The 13,935-nt window shown below is 38.3% G+C and overlaps 1 protein-coding gene across 2 annotated transcripts in view; it reads right to left on the minus strand.

Moving 5' to 3' along the window:
• Positions 1–13,935, minus strand: part of apba2b (amyloid beta (A4) precursor protein-binding, family A, member 2b) — an 86,612-nt gene that overhangs the window by 50,163 nt on the left and 22,514 nt on the right. For both annotated transcript variants that reach the window (XM_079584654.1, XM_079584653.1), the window contains exon 2: positions 10,852–10,890. The gene's annotated coding sequence lies outside the window, so the exon portion shown is untranslated. The remainder of the gene's footprint in view (positions 1–10,851; positions 10,891–13,935) is intronic.

Genomic DNA, 13,935 nt, shown 5'->3' on the forward strand with positions numbered 1-13,935 from the left:
CGGTCAACGCTCAGGGTGATGAGGTGGTTGATTAATGAAGGCTGAGGACAAAACGGTCAATACTGAGAAGGTTATGCTCAGAGATAATGCAGCACTGAGGCAGAGAAATGTGGAAAAGCTCCACCCACTGACAGCCTCAGCTCATTAATTATTCATGAGGCTGCAAATGACACAAACACACTATGCTCATCGACTGGGGTGCGTTGGGAGCATAGAGAAGGGTGTGTAGGCAGAATTTTGCATGTCTAAGTTCCTCTTAGTCATTTCTAGGAGAGCTATGAGGGTTGAGTACAGATAAACAAAGTCATTCTGTGTTGTGTTGAGCTTGCTACACTGTAAAAAATGAGTTTTTCTACTACAAAATTTCATGTTTAATTCAATGCGTTACTTGCTGTTTCTTTGTAATAGCTTTTGACATTTACTAGCAATTTATATAACAATTTTTTTTTTGTTTATCCTGCAATACAATGCAGATGTTTCTTCAGCACTTATTCTTTGTTACCATACGAGGTTAAACCCCTGATCTGTTCACAGAGGTTTTGGTTTTGAAGACCAAACCCAGGGGATCCTGCAGGCCAGAAAAGGAGAGAAAGGGTGCAGACAAGAGAGGAAAAATCACCTAGTGCACCAAAACACTACCACTCTCCGTGTCTAACGCCCAGCGGAACAGCGAGTCCCAGAGCAGAGCAGAACAGAGTGTTCCTCCTCATAATTCTCACCGCTGGGACACAGCAGCAGCATAAGTCACTTCAAAAATAAACACTATAGCTAGGAAATGAGTTCAGAAACTGAGGGTCTGTTGAAGAACTGAGGGTGTAGAGCACACATAAACATGCAATACACCGTCTGCGTGCAGTGCGAATAATGCATGATTCAGAGCTATTTTAAGACTTTTTTTTTCAGCAAACTCTGCATTGCGTGCTACTTTCTGCCCACATTATCTGTATGGATAACAGAATTCAGTAGTTTGGCTTAAAAATCAATTGAATCACATTAAGCTCCTGATGTCAAGGTTATGTTTAGTTACGTTGTGTTTTGGTTTCATTTTCCCTGTTGTCGTTTTACCGTTTCCACAGTTACTCATTAGTTACACACCTGTTCTTAGTTCTGTTAATAACGTTGTGTGTATTTAAGCTTTGAGTTTTCACAGTTCTTTGTTCAGTGTTGTTTGTTGTCAAGTTGTATGTGGTTGTTTTGGCGAGCTTTTTCCTGTGATCACCTGAGTGCATTTTGGACTGATTAAAGACTTGAGTCGTGCGAATTACTGCAAACCCGTAAGTGACACTTGTACCAGAACTTTTAACCACATATACTGTATGGGTCAAACAAGTATATGTCAGTCTTCAATGTGTTTGTAATGCCTCAGAATTGAATAAAAGACTAATAATTGTTTTTTCCTTGAAAAAAGTTGTTTTGAAACTAAAATGCTTCTAATCTTCATTTTGACCCATATATACATTTCAGAGTTTCGAACTTTATCTGTTTTGTCAGGTAACCAAAAAAAGGCTTTATTCAAGGCATATCATTTTATATGACAGAATCGACCAGGCTACATCTGGTTACAGCACTAAATGTAATTTTAAGGTTCATATTAGTATATAGCTCTTTAAATAGTAGTAGCTACACATTTTCATGTAAAAGTGTGAGGAGTCAGCATCAGCTGGGTCAGACTGTCGGCATTGTGCTTACGGTGGCCTCTCCACACTAAATGCAGTCTGAACTCCGGCTGTTTCAAGATGAAAAGAGCATATTTTTTCAGATTGCGCCTGCTCTGTTTGATATTTATTATTTTAAGACACAGTATGCCTCAGGGTTGAGCAGATCAGACTCGCTGAGTCATATCAGTCTTTGGGGAAAAGCAGGTCAGAGACAAATAAAGGGTGACCATGCCTGAGAGCATAAAAAAAAAAATTAGACATACTATAAGGTGGTTTCTGATATACAGTGTAGGGATGCACCGATATATATGACCGAATGATCGGTCAATAACAATGACCGATCATTCTTTATACCGGTAATTGAAAGTCGATGACCAATATATTTGGCCCATAAATCTAAATCCAAATTTATATATAGTTTATGAGAGCCTGATTACAAAAACAAAAGTCTCACCATTAAAAGCCATGTCTCAAGCACACAATTATAATGTTCTCCTTATAATTTTATGTAGCCTATATGACAGACTTGCGCCGTGCATGTTGCACTTAACTGTATTTTCCTTTTTTGAAGTGAAGGAAATAATCCAGTATTTATTGGCTTTAATATATCGGCCACATTTTCTTATTGGGCCGATAACGATAACATTTAAAACTTTTATCGGCTGATACCGAACTTTTATCGGCTGATACCGATATGGTGGCCGATATATTATGCATCCCTAATACAGTGTCATCTACACAAACAGAGACTGGTGAAAAACAGGGTCCCACAGAAGAAGCTATGTTCACTTATCTACTTAAGCAGACTGTTTCTCCCATCATGCTTTAGGTTTCGGATTAGCATGACAAGCTGACATCACAAAGTGCCTCTGTCTGAGTTTTGAGAGTAAAGCTGTAATAGGAAACTGCTCCATGAGACCCACTGTCCTACTCCAAAACACCTGTGTGTAAATGTCAAGTTATCCTGAAGACATTGATTAGCTGGTTCAGGTGTGTTTGATTACGGTTAAGTCTAATTTCTGCAGTGTTCGAAACGCCCCCTATACCCTTGAATAGAGCACCATTTGAGGGAACAGCCATTTGAAGTGATATCCGAAACCATAGTGGATGTTTTCGAATGCACGCATTCAATTCCATAATGCACCGCAATAAAGAGTGTAGAACCGATGTAAGGTCAACAGCTTTAGAATACCCATAATGCACTGTGAGAGTTGTGCTGAATGAATTTCCGCGTCTCGCTAGAAGATGGCGCCCGCAGCTTCATTCACTCCTTAGAGTGGACTATATTAGTGTAGGGAATAGTGAATGAGGGTATAGAGGGTGATTTCGAACACAGCCTGAGCCTGGGTCAACAGGAGAAGTTTTGAAGACCTTTAATCTACACCTCTGATCTTCAACTACTAACTTTATCTGTAAACAAACTAAATTCAAGACAACAGATGTACATTTAGATAAGAATATGAAAGGTCCTATAGCACAGGGCTTTTAAACTGGGGTGCTTGAAGGGTCAACAGAAAATTTGAATGATTGAATGAATAGGAAAAAATGACATACTATGTACTTTTAGTTACTCAAAATGTACTTGTTGAATTAAGATTTTTACGGTAAATATAAGTTTCACAATTTTGAATAATAATCTATCATTATTATTACTGCTAATGTCATTAATGTTAATTATCTAACATTATTAATAGTGGATAAAAAAAGATATGACATTGCCATCAGCTTGACGTAAAGTAAATACTGTGAATATCATATTTTAAATAATTTTTTCATAGAACAGTAAAAATATAAAAGCCAATAATTACATTTTGGAAACAACATGTCTTTACATTAATACCATTGTGCCATTATACTTTAGGAAGGGGGTCCATCGCAAGGGGATCATCATATGCCCTGGCATCAACAACTTTGAAAAGCTTACACATGGTAAAAAAAATAAAAAAAATAAAAATGTTGAAGCCAAAATATATAATTATTGTTCTGTTTGCTCATATAATGCCAAGGGACTGGATTAATTTGGAACAATATTTGTGTTCAGAATGAAACTAAATTGCCTAAATGACTAACAAAATGACAACAAAAGGAATATGATAGTCAGCCAGAGAGCACATACTGTATACTCGTAAACACTCACCCGCACACAAATTGCACTTGATCACAACACGAATAGCATCTAAATCTGATACACAGAGATCATCTGGTTAGTTCAAGCGTAGCAACACCGAAACATTTAGCATTTAAGAATTATGTTTTAAGGTGCATTATCTTTAAGTATAACAAACTGACATACCAAGCAAGCAGCTGAGTCTATGTTTATCTTTAAGGCATCAGTAATAAGCCATCCTACAGCCTCTGAATTGATTCTGTATGCAGTTGAAAGCATGTGTGATGGCAAAGCAACAGAAACTTCCACATTCAGTCTGACTGCTCTGCACCAAATGCACGGATTAAGAGCCTATCATCACTGCGGGAGCGTATCATCAGTTTACACTGAGGCTTTTCATGGCTCCTGTTCATTAAATAGCCAGATCTCCTTTTTTTTACATCCTTTCTTGAGGCTTTTAAAGACTTTTTATAAGAACTCATACCATCACTGGTCTAGGATAAAAAAATAAATCAGTCAACCCCCCAGTTTTAAACAGCAGACTGGTGTGTGATGTGATGGGGTCCAACATGGCTGCTGTCCTCCTGGGTGCCCTGTCAGTTTGATGTTGACAGATTGAAACTATCTAAAGAAGATTACGTGCCTTGGTTTAGATCGGAGGGTGAATCACAACACTATCTTGCTCTTTCAAAGCATTCGGCAGGACGGCTAACTGCCATAAGCGAAGCGAGCGCAGTCTGAACTGAATCCTGCATCCTTCTCTCTGCATCCACTAATCCTCTTTTGCACTTGATCAATCATGAGCTTGGCCAAACCCAATCACAGAACACACTGAAAAGAAACTAAAAAGAGAGAGGAAAAATGTGTCTGTCCAACCAAAATCCCCCTTGAGGATGTTTCAGTCACAACCAGTTTGCACCGGTTATAATAGGCAGTGTTGAACAGATGTTTCATAAGGATAGGAAGATGTTTTCACTTCATTTATTCGTTTATTTACAAAGGATAATACAAGTTTCATGGAACATAATGCAGCCTGAATAGGAAAAGAACTAACAAAGAACAAGGGAAACATGAAGGATAAAGATAACAAGACAAGAAGCAATGACTGAAGAGAATAAATCAACAGGACCATTTGGTGCTTTCAGTCATGTCAGAAGGATTGTATTTACGAGTTGAGCTCACATCACCTAAAGTCACAATTACCAGTGGAGTGGGAAAATCAATGCTTTCTTTAAACCCAAACTGACCAATCCTACCTTAGCAACTGTTACCGTCTACCACTTTATCAGACTTGTATTAGAACATCTGCTGAATCTAGACTATACAAGATCTGTGTGTTTAGACAATTTTAAATGCAATTATATGTAAGTTATTTCAAAACACACCAACACATTATTGCTAAGTCATTAGTGACTCAAGGTATCCAGAGAAGATACAAGGAGTATTTTTTTTTTCCTTTTGCAAATTTTTTCAAAATAAATGTAGAAGTTCAAAAGTCAAAGTTGCCACAGTTACAAAATACTAATTAGTGCCATAGTCAGAAAAACAGCACATAAAAATGCTTTCCAATGTCTAAATATGTTCAAGCCCAACAATTATTTCTAGTCCTATTTTACCAGTTTCTGAGAAAAGTTTGCAGAAAAATCTCACAGTTTAGGCTATTCCAATATGATGTTCTATTAACCTTTCCCATTTTCTTGATCTCTGTGGCAGCTCGAGGATTAAAAAATAATAATACACAGAGCACTAAATTATTTCGCATTAGGGCTTGAAAGGCTTCCTGCATGGAAATGAAAAAAAAAAAGCAAAATCCAGCAAATCCATTTTTATTCCAACTAAAATCACTTGAATGCACATCTTGTCATTACTACGTTTTCCAAACTCATAACTTCCCAGGAGAATGTGAACGCAGCACATAACTAAATAAGACACACCTGAGAACAACAACCTAGACAATCACCATCTGAATTGTGATCTTATGAGAATATCCAGACTGGAACAAGCCTATCTATTTGCACAATTTAAAACACAGTATTGCATTAAATAATCAGTTGTCAAAATAATCAACTTTAAGTTAAACTTTAAAAAATTGCATAGTCGTCACTGTATAAATTAAATATACATTGATTCTTATTAAAACTACTAAAGTTGTTCAGTCAAAAGCAGTGAGGGATTTTGTCTTTGTCTTTTGTTTAACATTAATGATACAGATAGCAACAGGTATTTGCATTAGGCTTAAAGACGGAATACATGGATCTAATATAGTGATGCATACGATTTCTCTCCCAACTGTTTATTCACTTAAAGGTGCTCTAAGCGATGTCACACGTTTTTTAGGCTGACATTTTTTTTGTCACATACAGCAAACATCTCCTCACTATCCGCTAGCTGCCTGTCCCCTGAACACACTGTAAAAAAAACCTGGTCTCTGTAGACAGCCCAGGCTCCACAAATTGCAACAAAAACAATCTGGGCCAACCTGCACCACGAAACATAACAAACAGTGTTCCAGCCAATAACCGACAAGAATGATTTGGGGGTGGGAGTTTGGGGGTTAGTGCGCATGCACATGAAGGGGCGAGTGGAGGAGAGAGAAGCATGAAGAGGGAAGATAGCTAGAGGAGAGATGTCCTAGACAACGACTAACGTTAGAATTATATTCTCTTGAATTTTGATATGGCCGACACACGACCAAAGAGACGACGTTCCGATGAACATATAGCAAAGAAGAGTTCATGACTGTTTCAGGAAGCACGGAAGGGAGGGGAAGGAGGGAGGGTCGAGCTAGCCTCTGTTTTGTTTGACAATACTTCGAACGTCAACAAGAAGTGACCTCATCCAACATCGCTTAGAGCACCTTTAAGACATAACGAACTGTCTTTATGTAAACACTTGCCAAGACGGACATTTTGACATATTTTTGTGTATATTTGACTGAAAGTCACAGCAAAGTACACTTTGCTCATCCATATTCCGCTCCATATAACTATAATTTGATTAATCGCACAGCCCTACTGCCATTGAATTGTTTTTCAAATGCATCACCACGCATGAAAGACACATGATATAATTTGGCCAGTCAGCACAGCCATCTAATAGGCAGTCATTGCTGTATTTTAAAATGATTACGAGGACATAAAAGATCACAATCTCTACTATTCGCTTGAAAAGTAGATCATGGGTCTTCAAGATCGATCACGGTATAAAATCGTCAGATCGCCAACCCCTAATGGAAACAGAACTTCAATACACAAAGCCATTCCATTAGACAAGTTCCCTCCCCAATTTCAAATGTAAAACACTAATCTACTACTGAACCACTGTTACAGTATTGTCATATTTCAATGAAAGTCTTCGGAGGAGGGCCGCCAGCATGCCTCCATTTCCATCCATTTAAAAAATATGCCAGAAAGGGCATGAGGCAGCACAGCAGGACACACCAGCACGTTTTGCATTTTTGTCTCCATCTGTATGCAAATTCTTCCATTATTGCTTGATTTGTAAGACCAAGGGCAGTAACACATTTAATCAAATGCTACATTTCCCCACCTACTGACGCTGTGCTATGAATAAAGTACAAGACCAGAGAAATACAGCGGAAAGCAGCAGAATCAGTGTTCTGCAAAACAGTAACACTAATTTAGTCAACGAGAACAAATAACATTTCAAGAAACATACAGTGTCATAAGGAGGACATGCAGTCCGTGAGAAACACTTTCTGCTCCAACTGAAAAAAAGAGTGCGACAAAAATTATAATCTAAAAATCTGGAAAAAAAACCTATATACCATATACGTATATTCATCAGATATCATCAAATCATGTGCACACCCGTGATCCTGATTGTATTGTCCATTTCGAAAACTCTTATGAACTAGATTATTTTAATGATTCAGTCAAAAGATTCACAAAGTATCTTCAAACTCACTCACTCATGAGTAAACGGTTTGACTCAGAGGAAAAGTTCAAAGCTGCTACTGAATCGTTACTGAGTTCACAACTGAGTTCCCTTACTGGATAATTTTTCGATTATCCCCTTTCCCAGACTTTTTGAGGTATACTTCAGGTTTGACTTCGATTGGATGGCATGTTGGAACAGCGTTACACTGGTGCCGAAACCCAGGTAGAAGGAGGCGGGAAACGGCGAACATTCAACACTTTAATGTTAAGTAAATAATAGGGCTGTAACGATACAGCAAACCCACGATTCGGTTCGTATCCCGATTTCTGACCCACGATTCGATACAAACCGCGATTCTTGCGAGGAGGGAGGATTTTAAAAGCCAAATAAATAAATAAATAGCTAAAGCTATAACTCTGTTTTCTTGTAACAAAATACTTTTGAAAAACAAACAGAACTATACTCCATTGTGGAGATGATTCGAGCATGTTAAAAATTCTTCTGAGGTAACCGAGGCTTACTGTCTGTGCTGTAAACCACAAATATTGCCTATTCCGCATGACCCGCATGTCAAGCGCAAGAATAACGCTTGCCACAAAGTGAACGCGCCTATATAGAGAAATGCACACTTCCTACGAATTAGCCTAAGCAGCCATTTCTTTATGTTTTGAATTAACGTTCAATCAAGTAAAAGTATTTCAAGCTTTCTATGTAGGCTAAGTTTCGATTCGTTTATGAGGTGAGTTCCAGTTCACGCGCGCGCCGGTGCCACACACACACACACACACACACACACACACACACACACACACACACACACACACACACACACACACACACACACACATAGCCTACAAGCAAACACCGCGCGCTTTGCTCACTTGCTCTGGTGTTTGCTTGTGTGTGTGTGTGTGTGTGTGTGTGTGTGTGTGTGTGTGTGTGTGTGCTCGCGCGCGCGCGTGTGTGCGTGTGGGGGAGAGGTGCGATTTTTGAATAATAATCAAATGATACCCAGCGATCTTGGAATATTATTTTTGCTTGAAATTCCCATACCTAATATGTAAAAGACCCCGTCACAGCCCTAGGATCTATTCTGGACTAGAAAGATAAGTCTGGGAAGGGGTGTGTCGATCGCGATCTGCCTTCTCAAACCGCGACACAGGTTCGTGGATCTGAGTGTCGCGATTTCGGTTTAATATCGTAAATCGTTACAGCCCTAGTAAATAAACAATTACAAAAATGAAAGTATAAGCCAGCAGCCCCTCGTGGACGACTGCTGGCCACACAAAACAGAAACAAAACACAAGTTCAGGCCTGTTCCTCTCTCGATCTCCACGATCATCGCTCTTCCTTTTATGCTTCCGCTCCTCCATGAGAGATACGAGACCAGTGCGTCGCGCTAGTGTTGCTCATCATCAGTAATCACGCAACTGGCCTCGTGCCGTCCTCCCACGGCCCTCGACCTCGTCCTGCACGCCACAATATTATATTATATATATATTTATATTATATTTATATGCCACAAATATAATCAGGATCACTAGAGTGACAACAACAAAGTGTAGCATATTTATTTATACTAAATACATCAACAACAATAATTAAAAACTTTAAATCATCATAGTCTATTATACAAAAAGAATACTAAATATATAAAAATGACTTCAAAAAATAAACACTAAACATCAATAATAAATCAAAAACAAGATAGTTATAACTTAAATTATCATTGTCTAAAAATTCCCTTGGCCACAACTACAATCTATCAGATTTAGATAAATTGTTGCCCTAAAATTAAAATGCATGTCTCGTTTCTTTCTAAATGCACGTCTCTATGCCCCTCCCCTCCCATCCATCAAGACTGTGATTTGTCTTTGCTCAGAAATCATCCATCGAGCCTCAACGATTACCCGATGCTGACAGACAGAAGAAGAGACACAACAGAAGACTCAATCCTTTTCTGCCTTCACAAAGAGCCTCCTCAGTCTGACCCCACCCTACGCTGCCTCGAGTAAACCAGTACAGGTCACCATCTCTGCCCAGCCCTGCCCTTCAAAAAAAACAAAAAGCCACAGTGCTAAAAGAATGTATTTTTCCTACACATATCCTCATGAAATATTCTTGCAAGTAAAGATGATGAATACATGATGAGAAGCGAGGTGTTTGTGCAGCCGTACCGTTCTGTGATCCTTCCTCCACCCCATCACGTCTTCAAAGACATTTCCCACGACACTGCAACCCTACACCAACCCCATCGCCAACACAGGTCCTCTGAGCACAGCAGCATGTGCTGACCCTCCCCCACAGCTCTTATTGCATCCTCACACTTTAATATACGGCACAAGGCCAGGCGCATGTCAATGGTAAGCGGTTGGACACTTTTGTCATAAATACACAATGAAGACAAAATACAGACAACAGATGAGTGTTAGCCACGGTTGTACGCTACTCAGAACTGATTTTTGAATGCTTTTTAAAGTACAATTAATCAACTCAATTTGAATTGAAGTAGAAAACAGAAAGCAGAATTGCAATTTAATTTTCTGGAAGTAGAATTCAATGTAAGAGTAATTTTTTTGCTAAAGGGAAATTTGTCGACATAATTTTTGAATGATGGCTTGACAAATCTTGTGTGAAGTTTATAAAATTAAGCTTACAGGTAGACAAACAGATCAGTTTGAAATGTCACCTATAGAACCTATATTTGCATTTCATTTATATATACACCACTGTTAAATTGTTGGAGCCAAGAAATTAAATAAACTGAAAGAAATTAATACTTTTAATCAGCAAGGATGCATTAAATTGATCAAAAGTCTAGACATTTATATAAGACTTCTTTCATAAACATAAAAAAAATCGTAATTATCCCAAACTTTTGACCAAATATATACTTTCTGTAGTTTGTTAAATAAATCCATGGGCCAGAGTAGAAGAACACTTCATTCCCCGTGCCATTATCTGTTGAATTTTCTCTAAATCAGTTCCAGTTCCTGTTATTTCCACAGACTTTCACAAACTTCGCCTACCACAGCATTTGATCATATTTGAAAACAATTCTTTCGAACTCAGCGCAGAAAAACGCTAAAAGAAAAGGCTTGAATATGATGCTCAAAACCAGGGAGACATCCATCTCTCATGATTGCTGTTTGCACAGAGAACATTCTTGCTTTAAAAGACACTTACCGATTGTTGTGGAGTGAAGAATATCTGTCAGGCACAAAACTAGAAGAGAAAAACAAAGAGATGAGTGAGAACATCACGACTGCACACATAGAACACTCCACACTTGCTAAAGTACATTAAGCATTTTGTTCATAAAATGGTATGATTAATATTGCTTCTAATGGGAGAACCTTAGCTTCAGTGGTGAACAAAATGACAACTGAATAAGTCAAACACATTGTATGAAAGACACATACATACACATGCACGCAACTGTGTCTGAGTCATATGGTTTCTAGTTAATGGTCACATCATAAGTGAAAAAAGACAGTTGCCAGTTTGATTGACACATGTCTGTGACATCTAGTGTTTAAAGGAAAACAGGAAGCTCGTTTTCACTGGCATGTCTCACACTTTGACTATGTTTGGTGCCGAGAGTTGATTTGCGTGCCATGATTACTGAGCACTAGCTCACAAAGAGGCTGATTCAATCAACAGTGGCACTGCTCTGGCACACTCTGAGGAGGGAGGAGGAGAAACAGAGACGTCCCATCCGAGACAACTGATGCAGAGCAGATTCTCTCCTCCTGACAGTGTCACTTGTTCTCTTGTGCGGGTGCTTCTACGCGAGCAGATGTTTTCCATTAGATAAGACTGATAATGACACCTCACATGTCCCCCACAGACTTAGGTGACTTTGGCAGTAATTTGTACAACTAATTGTAGAAGTGTCCTATAAATTTGTCTATTTCCTGAGGGACATGCGTCTTCCAGATGGACCGAGACAAACAAAAATCAGATCTGATGTGAAGTGACGCTGTCGCACCCTATTTTCTGCACCTGCCCCAAACACAATGAGGAGAACATTCCCAAAAGCTATAGGCCTAATCAACTGATTTAACCAATAGAGGGCTCCCAATGAAATAAAAGCTTTGAGGATTGTGGCTAATGATTCATATAGCATCAGTTGTTGAGGGAAATAGGATAAATGACGAGTTGTTTGCACAGTTGCACATCTTTTTGACATCTTGCTGGCAGATGCTGCTCTTTCAAATGCAGTTCAACAGCTACTGGTAAACCCACAGTGATAAGAGGATTCAGCTCTATGGACAGATGGAAAGACTGAGAGGAAGGGGAAATATGTGCACGCTTTCTTTGCATTTTGAGGGAATACTTCACCCAAAAATGAAAGTTATGATTGAAATTCATGTTTTACAAATCCTGTTCTTTCTTCCGAGGAACACAATAGGAACACAAACATTTCCCAGACTGTTGATGCCGCTTATTTCCATACAATGAAAGATACTCATACTTACACAGCCTGTATTTATTTGATCAAAAATAAAGTAAACTGTATTATTGAGAAACGTTAGAATTTAAAAGCTTAATATAATTATATATGAATATTAACTGTATAATATTATATAAAATGTACTTATTGCTTTGATGGATCCTAATCAACCATCACTCCAGTCTTCAGTGTCACATGATCATTCAGAAATCACTCTAATAAGCTGATTTGCTGACCAAGAAACATTGTATTATTATTAATGCTGAAGACAGTCTGCTTCCTATTTTTGTGGAAACCGTAATAAATAAAAAATCCAGGACTCTTTGATGAATAGAAAGTCCAAATGAACAGCATTTATTTGAAACAGAAGTCTTTTGTAACATCATAAATGTCTTACTGTCACTTTTGAACAATTGAATGCATCCTTGCTGAATAAAAGTATTAAAATTGAACTGACTGGTATTTAAAATAGCCTGTATGATTATGGAGCCGTAATCATAACACAAGTAGCTTTGAAATAATAACGAGGGTGAGCATATTAAGAAACAAAAATGACAATTTTTTAGTGAACTATCCCTTTAACACTTACACACTTTTTCAAAGACTTCAGTCACCATCTTTTTTTGTCTCTCCCTTACAAAGCTGCACCCTGAAAGCCATTTTGATAAAAGCTGCCATCTGGGGCGGAAGTCTAATTTTCCAGCCAAATCCTGTCAAATGGCAGTGGCCGTGCTGCATGCCTACAGAGCAGTGTCTAAAACCCTCTCTCCACCCCTGCAGACCTGCATTATGAGCACAGAACGACATATGTAGGCACTGATGTCAGCATAATGCTCCATCGGGGAGGCTGCCTGAGAAACACCACAAGAAGAATGAAAAGGACGAGGAGGTGGACAGGATAGGTGAGCTGAGAGATGCTCTTGCCATCCATCCATCACTGGCCTTTGATTACAGGGGGAAATTGGTCCTTGTCAAGACACCATGACTCTGCCCAAAAAGCCTTAATAGCTCAACTGTACTGTAAACATCAAAAGCAGGCCGCAATGAAATGGATTTCTTTACCACACCACTGCTGTGTGAGCCTGTTTTGGTGTTAAAGGGATAGTTTAACTTTTTTTTTTTAATGTTCTGTCATAATTGACTCACCCTCAGGTTGTTCTGATCCTGTATGACTTTTATTTATTCATTGGGACAAAAAGAGTGAATTTGTAAAGAATATTATGACTACAAAATGAAAGTGAATGAGGACTGGTGTTGCCACCAGGCTTCAAAAAAGGATATATTCCCTATATTCCAAGTCTACTGAAGTCATGTGATAGCTTTGTGTGACATGCAAACTGGAGATTAATTGTTATTCACTGATAAACTTCAGTGGGCTGTTAACCGACTAAATCATTGAATCAATGACACATTTAGATCAGAAGAAATGATTAATTGAAAAGAATATTCATTAATTTATTCATTCAAAAAGGACGATTAGTTCACAAATCAGACACCATAACTCATGTTCCAAAGAGAGCTAGAGCAGATGTCAAGACAAAAATACAACATACATGACTGTTTAAAGGTTTGGGGTCAGTTGGGGTTTGTTTTTAAAAGATATCTGACCAAGGCTGCATTTATTTGATAAAAAAAAAAAATATATATATATATATATATTACTATTTAATATAGTTGTTTTCTATTTTAATATATTTTAAGATGTGTTGTATTCCTGTGATGGCAAAGCTGAATTTTCAGCATCATTACTCCAGTCTTCAGTGTCACATGACCCTTTGAAAATCTTGCTGCTCAAGAAACATTTCTTATTATTA

The sequence above is a fragment of the Phoxinus phoxinus genome (assembly GCF_949152265.1).
Source record: "Phoxinus phoxinus genome assembly, chromosome: 2".
NCBI lineage: Eukaryota > Metazoa > Chordata > Actinopteri > Cypriniformes > Leuciscidae > Phoxinus > Phoxinus phoxinus.